This window comes from Camellia sinensis, chromosome 2 (assembly GCF_055761805.1).
Source record: "Camellia sinensis isolate YWXY chromosome 2, ASM5576180v1, whole genome shotgun sequence".
NCBI classification, from domain to species: domain Eukaryota; kingdom Viridiplantae; phylum Streptophyta; class Magnoliopsida; order Ericales; family Theaceae; genus Camellia; species Camellia sinensis.
In genome coordinates this window covers 216,432,496-216,441,566 of record NC_138962.1, presented here as the reverse complement: position 1 = coordinate 216,441,566, position 9,071 = coordinate 216,432,496, and the positions used below count along the sequence as shown (strand labels likewise).

The following is a 9,071-nucleotide window of genomic DNA, read 5'->3' as shown; positions in this document are numbered from 1 at the left end:
CGGAGAGGTGTTGTCGTAATAAATGCTGTGATGGGCTGCATTAATGGTGATGTGCAGTGGCAATAACTTTGCAGATCTTTGTCTGCTGATGTGGCTCGTCCTTCACCTGCCATGTGTCTGAATGTCATTGGCTCTTTATGTCATGTTGGATTCCAGCTGTCCTGGACCTCACCAGCTGGGTTATGTATTGGGCTCCAAGTGATGGGCTTGGGTTGTTCATAGTGATTCATGTATAAGCCCATAAAGGCCATGAGGGACTATGAACAAAGGCCATAAATTTGTTAAGTACTAAAAGTACGAATACGAAGAATTTCCTTCAATATTGATACTCTTGGAGGGAAAAACACATCCCAGATGTTGATACCAGCTTCGAAGTAGAATGTTTGGCTTCGAAGACAAATTTTGGTGCCAAAAGTCAAATAACAACGGCTTCGAAACTAAGAAGCCAGCTTCGAAGCACATTCCATGCTTAAGGATGTAAGAATACTTAAGTATTAATTTACTTCGAAGGGGATTAAAGACCTGTTTTAGGTTTCTCAATGAAAGTGATGTTCTTCGAAGTAAAACTAGGAATCCCTTAGGAATGGAAATTGGCATTCGAAACATCGAAACCAATAGTTGGTTTATATATAGTCAGAAAAGTTGTCTTTTTGAACAAAAACAGTGCAGCCCTCAAAAGGAGCTTCCATATATTTGAAAGTATGGACTGTTGTTCAAGACAAAACGATCAATTTAAAACTGATTGATCATACTAAATCATTGACCATATGTTGGTTGTGATTGAAACAAGTTTTGAAGAGTAAGATTGTTAGATTCGAAGCATGGATCCCAAATGGAAAAACAACAAAAAACTATCTACTACATTCCATAAATTGGAAAATTTCATGGTCGTTTTGTTAATATTCATTTAAAACGATTGAATCTAGGTTCGAAGGAAAAGATTGTTCAGTTCGAAGCTCTGAAATTGCTTTTAAAGACAAATGGAGACAAGATCAAACCATATCAAACAAAGAGAAGTCTTAGTAACATTAAAGTAAAAGCAGTTACATCGAATGGCCCTACTTGGGTACAAACTCAAGCTCATAAAAATAGGGAATGAAATAAATAACAAGATCATGAAATTTAGTACAACTATGATCAATGAATTTCTATTCTTTCTTTATTCTGTCCTCTATTTCTTCTAACATTGGCTGTATGAGTTGATGTGCTCTCACTTCATAAAAGAGCTCTTCAGCCTTTATTTCGAAAGTTGTTTCTCTCAATCCTTGTTCCAATTCGTCCATATCCAAGTCATTCCAGTATGCAGAATCTTTATTCTTGAAATCATCGAATTCTTCAATAAAGTTTTTTGCTTCGTACTGGGCATGAATTCGAAGGGACAAAAGTTGGTCTAAAGATTGTGTGGTGGTCATAGAGGTCCGATGCCAGTGGAGAAGCAATGGAAGTTGGTCCAAAAACATGTGAAGCTCTGCTTGGGTGAGAGGGTTGAGGACGTGACCCTGAGTCAGAATATCACAAGCCCATCGAAGGTTCTTAAGAGGGACTTCGTCCTCAAGAACATTGAAGGGCAAGTGGGAGAAAGTCGCAAGCAAAAGTCGAGCTTGCTTCCGCCCAGCCGGAATAGGGGAAGGTGGAGGTTTGTAAGGTGGAAAGACCTTATCCGAGGAGAGGGAAAGCCTCAGTTTCTCTGTCCAGCAAGGACTTGGCGAAAAAGAAGGTGTGGATGCTTCTATCTCAGGAGGTGAAGCAAGGGCAGAAGGAACAAAGGCATTGATATAATCGAGCCAGTTAGAAGAACAAATCTTCGCCTTCTGGGCTAAGAATGACGGATTGTACCCTTCGGGCAACATGCACTGTCTTTGTAGGCATAGAAGATGTATACCATGCCACAAGCAAATTCTCCTCCAAACTGCGTCGGTGGTCAATGGGCACGTAAGGATAGACCACCGAGCTTCGCGCATAGGAAGGGAATTCTAAAGGGTCAATAAACTCAACAAAGTGATGGTTAATTCGCTCCCTTAAATCACAGGCCTCAGGTTTTGACCAGTTTGTCCAGTCAGAAGCCCCAGAAGAGGAAGAAGTTGCAGCCTTATCCCATGCAAAGGGCTGTGAAGGAAAACTTCCCATGTCCATATTTGCAACTTTCTAAATCAAAGGATGGAGAGCAGTTTGTTCGTAGTCTGAGGATGAGTCAGAAAAGGACCTTCCCATGTCCATATTTGTAAGTTTCTGAATCAAAGGATTAAGGGCAATATGTTCGAAGTCCAAGGGTTGGTAATCTGCAAAGGCATGCATGACTTGAATATAGAAGGGTGGGTAAAGGTGGCCAATTAATGCATGAAGGTTCTTTCGAGGAGGAACAACATCATCATATGACTCTTCATGTGCTCGATCAATGAAGGAGGTAATTGATTCGGCCATAAAAAGTGTACCAGTCTGTTCGAATACTAAAGTGGTGGAGGTGTTCAAAAGATTGAAGGGGAGTTTGATGCAGATGATGAATGACAGTTGCATTTCTCGAAACCATGCACGTTCTAAGATGTGGGAAAAGACTTTGATCCACTAATATCACCAAGTATTGGGTATATTAGTGCGGGGGATAATGTTGGCTACATATTTTGTACAAGCCAATTACAATTCGACGCGTGGCGAAATAAGGGTAATATAGGAAGACTATTCAGGTCCTCGATCCTGATCATACACGTGGCAGTTAGTATTGGTTATTAAGAGATCTGAGTAGCAGCGGATCAACAAAGAGATACAAAGTGACGCGGCCTCAACGGTTACTCGCATTTCAGATTCAAATTTATGAGGGAAGCTTAATTGCAAGTAATGGCGTAATGGAGCTAATATTGGGGCAAAATGATCGATGATTATGGAGGAGCAGTTCGACGGTTGGAAATGCAATTCGATGGTCATCCTGGAGCAATATAAATAGTAGAGAAGGCCCCAGAAAAAGCCCCTGGACTCAGATCCAAAAAACCAGTCCTTTATACTTATTTTCCTTTCCAGCTTTACATTTACAGTTTTTTTTTTTACATTTACAGTTCTTTACATTACTGTACTTTAAAATTCTTGTATTGCACTTCGTTTCATAGGAGTAGTTCCAAGTAGAGTTGCTGTAAACCTCTACGAGGCTGAGTTTGGATCATTGTAAGTCTTTTCATCTTAATGAAATACTTCGACTGTTTTTCAATTCATTGTTATCTGTTTAATTCTCCAAAATCAAGCCACCAGTAAAGTCCTTTTCATTGAGGCTGAAAGAACTAAAACACAATCGTCTGATAATTGGTTGGCAATTAATTTTCTGTAAGGACTAATTGATCCTTGCTGGCGCGCTCGCAATTACAACAATAACCTTCTGAAGCCAAAAAGCCAATAGTGGTTTTTGATCTTCAATATTATGATTGTAATTTATTAGATTTTATAATTATATTATATATGAACATCTTAATGACAAATTTGAGGAAAAATATGGGTAGCTTTTGGTTCTTTTTTCAAATCATGATTTGGATTATTTTTTTTATTTTTTATTTTCAAAATTCATAACCAAACAAAGTTTTTAAAACTTTATCCAAAAACATTTTTCAAAACTTATAACCAAACTCTTTTTGAACACCCTATTTTTTAAAAATTAAATTTTTATCTTGCTCTTTAAAATTATTTTTCATTTTTTTATAAAAAAATCAAAATATTTTTTATTTTTATTTTTGAAGAAAAATATTTTTTATTTTTTGAAAAAAAAAAATTGTTATTTTTTTAAGCATTGGCCAAATAATTTGTTATGATTTAGATATATGGGCAATCCAAATTTTTTTAAACTTTTACAAAATTTAAATATTTTTTAAAAAATTAAATGTTTTAACAAATATTTAAAAATAAAAAAATAAGAAAATATTTGAAATAAAAATTATATATTTAAAATAAAAAACTAATTTTTTTAAAATTTTAAAACACAAATGTAGTAAATACAACGCACATTACAAAAAATAAATATTTACAATAAAAAATATTTATCCTAAAAAAAATTAAGAAATTTTTTAAAAAATAAACTCAAAACTCAAAACTAAATAATTTTTCTCTTTTTAAAATTCATTTCAAAAACTTAAATTTCAAAACAAAGTCTACACACATGATTTTAAAACTAAACCAAATGAATCCATGTATTTTCATGATTTGTATCAAAAGACAAATTAATCAAAAAAATAACAAATAATAAGAAATAAATTATTAATCATTGTATTAGATAAGGACCTTGTTTGATGAAATTTTTTTTAAGTTAAAAGTTTATAAGTAGAAAGCGGAAATATTTCTATTCTAATTTTTAAATAATCAATTTTTTTTCAATTTATTTAAGTTATTTCTACCTAATAAGTTATAAACAGAAATTATACCAAATAATCTAATATAAATTCTCAAATTAAAATAAGTTAAATAATCTAATACAAATCCTCAAATTAAAATAAATTATAACCACCATAAAAAAAAAAAAAAACTGTAAGAACCAATCCCAATGATTGACCAGTAACTTCTCAAACCACTACAAGAAAACTGGGTATATGAGACGGAACTATTTGCGACGACACACTTGTCTCAAAAAGTCACTTTTTGTGACGGCAGAAAATGTCGTCTAAAAAACGCAGAGCATTTGCGACGACACTATTTGCCGTCTCAAAAAATGGGAGTATTTGCGATGGTATTTTCTGCCGTCGCAAATACTCTAATTTTTTGAGACAGCAAATAGTGCCGTTGCAAATGCTCTGCTTTTTTGAGATGGCAAATGGTGCCATCGCAAATACTCTGCTTTTTTGAGACGACATTTTTTGCCATCACAAAAAGTGGTTTTCGTGTTTTTTTTTAGTGAATATTTTTAAAATTTTAAATATTTTTTTTAGATGTACCTTACTTAGATGTATCTAAAAAATAAAAAATTTATGAAAAAATATTTTTAAAAATTAATAAATACATAAAAATACAAAAAAAAAATGTATTGAATTATGGTATTTTTTTTTTGTATTTTTGGTATTTAGTGAATTTTTAAAAGATTTTGGTGATTGTGATTTTGAGATAGCTTCATATATATACAGTCACAAAATGGTTTGAATAAATTCAACGGTATTTTTCTGTCGCAAAAAAAATTAAAAAAAACAATGTCGTCTTACTCTTTTGATATAACATTTCTCTTTTTATTCATTTTTTCATCTTCCTGTCTCTCTGTCTCTATCTCTTTCTCTTCTCTTTATCACTTTTCATTCATTTCTCTCTATCTCTATCTCTCTCTCTTTCTACGTCTGCCTGTTTCTCTTTCTCTCTCTCATTTTCTCTCTGTGTCTCTCGCCTATCTCTCTTCTCTCTATCTCTCTCATCTGTTTTCTCTCTCTGTCTCTCTCGCTCATCTGTCTTATCTCTATCTCTCTCATTTCTTTTTTTTTCTCTCTCTTTCTCTCTCTCTTATCTTTCTATCTCTCTCGCTCATTTCTCTTCTCTTTTTGTCTCTCTCTTTTTCTGTGTCTCTCTCTCGCTCATCTCTTTTCGCTCTATTTCTTTCTTTTTTTGTCTATCTCTCGCTCATCTCTTGTTTCTCTCTTTTTCTATCTTTCCATCTCTCTCTTTCTTTCTCTTTCTATCTCTTTTTCTATCTCTGTCTCTCTCTCACTCATCACTCTTCTCTCTCTCTGTGTCTACTTGTCTATTTGTCTATTTCTCCCTTACTATGTTCGCCTTGCTCACTCTCTTACTCCTATCTTCTCTATTTATCGAGCTCCTTCTCGATTTATCGATCCACTATAAGAAAATACACTTTTAGCAACCACTTTGTCTATCTCTCTCTCTCGCTCATCACTCTATCTCTGTGTGTGTCTCTCTCTCTATCTCTCTTCTTTATCTGTCTCTCACAAAATTAAAATATTTTTAAAATATTTAAATATTTAAAATATTTAAAAAATTGATTTGAATTAAGTTTTGAACAGAGTTTTGAATTATCTGTCTTCTTTATTTATTGAGCTCCCTATCGATTTATCGATCCACTACAAGAAAATGCACTTTTAGCGACCACTTTGTCTCTTTCTCGCTCATCACTCTGTCTCTCTATCTCTTTTCTCTATTCGTCTCTCACTACCCATCTTCTCTACCACATTTACCACTACTGCAAATGCCATTCAACTACCACCACTCTTCTCTTTCTCTCTTTCACTCATCACTCTTATTTTTCTGTCTGTTTGTCTATCTATCTGTTTGTCTGTTTGTCTGTGTGTCTTTCGTTCATCTTTCTTCTCTCTATCTCTCTCATTTGTCTTCTCTCTATGTCTCCCTCACTCATCTCTCTTCTCTCTATCTCTCTCATCTCTTTTCTCTCCCTGTCTCTCTCGCTCATCTCTCTTCTCTCTATCTTTCTATTTTTCTATTCTCTCTATCGTTCATCTCTTTTCGCTCTCTTTCTATATGTCTCTCTCATCTCTTGTTTATCTCTATTTTTCTATATGTCTCTCTCTATCTATTTCTCTCTCTGTCTCTCTCTTTCTCTCTTTATCTCTCTCTCACTCATCACTCTGTCTTTTTCTCTCCTCTATCTGTCTCTCACTCATTTCTCTCTCTCACCACCCATCTCCTCTACTACCTTCACCACTACTGCAAACACCATTCCACCACCACCATTACTTCTATTGTAGCCACTTCACCTCTACCACTACCATTACTACTACTATCGCCACCACTCCACTACCACCACTACCACTACTACTACCATTACCTCTCTTTCACCCCTGCCACTCCATTTACACTACTACTACCACAATTTCACCACTAATCTTTTTCACCATTACCACCACCACCACCACCATCATCTCTTATCCACCACCTTCACTACTGCTGCCGCTCCTTTTCCTCTACCACAAAAAATTAGTTCATAATTTTTAGTAATAAAAAAAAATAGGCCGCAGAAAAATATTTTTCATTGACTACAGAAAATTAACTTTTCTTTTAGTGAAAATATTTTTCATTAAAATATATATGAAACAAATCAACCTTAATAACGGAAAGAAAATAAAAATTATTATTTATATATTTTTATTATTAAAATATTTGTTTATGATGAATTTTTTTTTTTCCCCATTTTTTCCATTCCAGCGCCCCAAAATCCCCAATCTCTTTAGAACCAAAAAAAACCCTAAATCTAATCGTCTCCCTCACATCACTCTCTCAGTCACCTCTCTCTCTCTCTCTCTCTCTCTCTCACCCTCTCGTTTATCTCTGCACCGATCTCGTTCATCTCTGCACCGATCTCGTTCATCTCTGCACCGATCACTCTCTTACTCTCTCGTTGTTCATCTCATCGATTCGCACCGATCATCGCACCGCCGATCTACTCACAGGTAAACTCTCTCTCTCAATCTCTGTCTCTCTCTCTCTCTCTCGGCCCGATGGTTGTTTTATATATATATATATATCAGATATATCTCTGATCTAATCTGTCTCCCTCACTCTCTCATCTCATCAGATCAGTCTCATCTCTGTCCCTCCCTCTCTAGCCCCGATAGACTCACACTGTCTCACAGGTAAGCCTCTCTCTCTCTCTCTCTCCCTGATCTCTCATCTCTGCACTGCACCGATTGAATCTGTGTGTGTAATGTCTCCCTCATTCAGTGATGTCTGTAATGTTTGTATGTTAATCTAAATCTGAAATGTTGATCTTAGTTGATCACACTGTATTATTTGTCTCATTACTTTGTATGGGAACAACTGTTAGCAGTAGAATGTCAAACATCTCAGTTTCAGTTAGTTTTGGGTATTCTTGCAAAAAGGAAAAATGTATCAATGAAAGCTTATTTTGGTGGTTTGCATCACAATTTGTTATTAAAGGAACGTAGTTTCATTTGAAATTAATCAACCATTCCATGCTGATGGAGCAGGATTAAAAAATTCTCTAGACTACTAATGTTAAAAGCTGACTATTGAGTGCAACATATAAATACATTTTTCATAACAAACAGGTTTTGATCCGAAATGTCCTGGACAGCGATGAACTTGGGACATTAAGCATTGTGGATCAAACACTTACAATTGAAAGTATGTCATCTTTCCATCGTTTTTAAAATTACGATGACTCATCGATGAATTAATTTGATTATTTTTTTTTTCATTAATTCATTTATGTTCCCTGTGTGTTCATTAATTGCATGATGCTGGTTGCAAGTGCTGAAAAGGTAATTAAATGGGCTCTAGGCTACCAGTTAATGGAGTGTCTGCAAAATAATGCTAACTCAATGCATGTTTTGTCTGCAAAAAGGTATGAAACATCTTCCGTGGCTGGCACTATGTTACTGTCAGTTAAAATATAAATCATAAGAATGATGCAGTTGTGAATTCTATTCCATATTGTAATTCTGGCAGCATCGAATATGGCCTTGATGCTTTACGGGAAACCCAGACGGACCTGAACAGCTCAGAGAAGTCGCTCAAGGTGAATTCTTTTATTTTCTATATATAATTTCTGATATTTCCATTTTCTTTTTGTAGTCAAATCACATGGTGATTGATATATAATTTTACGCTTCTTTCTTTCTTGGTTGAAAGGCATTAAAATTTTAAGTGATTATGCTGACCAACCTCAGGATGTTGTAAAGGAGAATGAATTCGAGAAAAGACTCCTAGCTGATGTTATTCCACCTAATGAAATTGGAGTGAAGTTTGATGATGTTGGAGTTCTCGAAAATGTGAAAGATACGCTGAGGGAGTTGGTGATGCTTTCTTTACAAAGGCCCGAATTGTTCAGTAAGGGGCAGCTATGGAAGGTGTGCCCATTTTCTACTTTCTGCATCAGACATGCTTGTGCCTTTGAAGAATAATTATTGGAATTAAAAAGAGATATATGGTAAACATGTATTGCATTGGAACTATGCTATTGGAATGATTATTGAAATGTTTTAAAATACAGAAACACTTGTTACACTGTAGGGTATATGGGAAGACTATTGAATAACTTAATATACATTGTTGGGCCATTTCCAAACAACTTAAACTTTTGTGATAATTGGTAACTTAATATGGTATCAAAGCTCAGGATGGGAAAAATC

The 9,071-nt window shown here is 34.8% G+C and overlaps 1 pseudogene across 1 annotated transcript in view; it reads left to right on the top strand.

Annotated features, from left to right (window-relative positions):
* The first annotated feature begins 8,174 nt into the window (after positions 1–8,174).
* Positions 8,175–9,071, top strand: part of LOC145819429 (uncharacterized) — an 8,858-nt pseudogene continuing 7,961 nt past the window's right edge. Inside the window, exons 1-3 of the transcript XR_014360229.1 lie at positions 8,175–8,284; positions 8,389–8,458; positions 8,610–8,789. The product of XR_014360229.1 is annotated as an uncharacterized LOC145819429 (transcript). The remainder of the gene's footprint in view (positions 8,285–8,388; positions 8,459–8,609; positions 8,790–9,071) is intronic.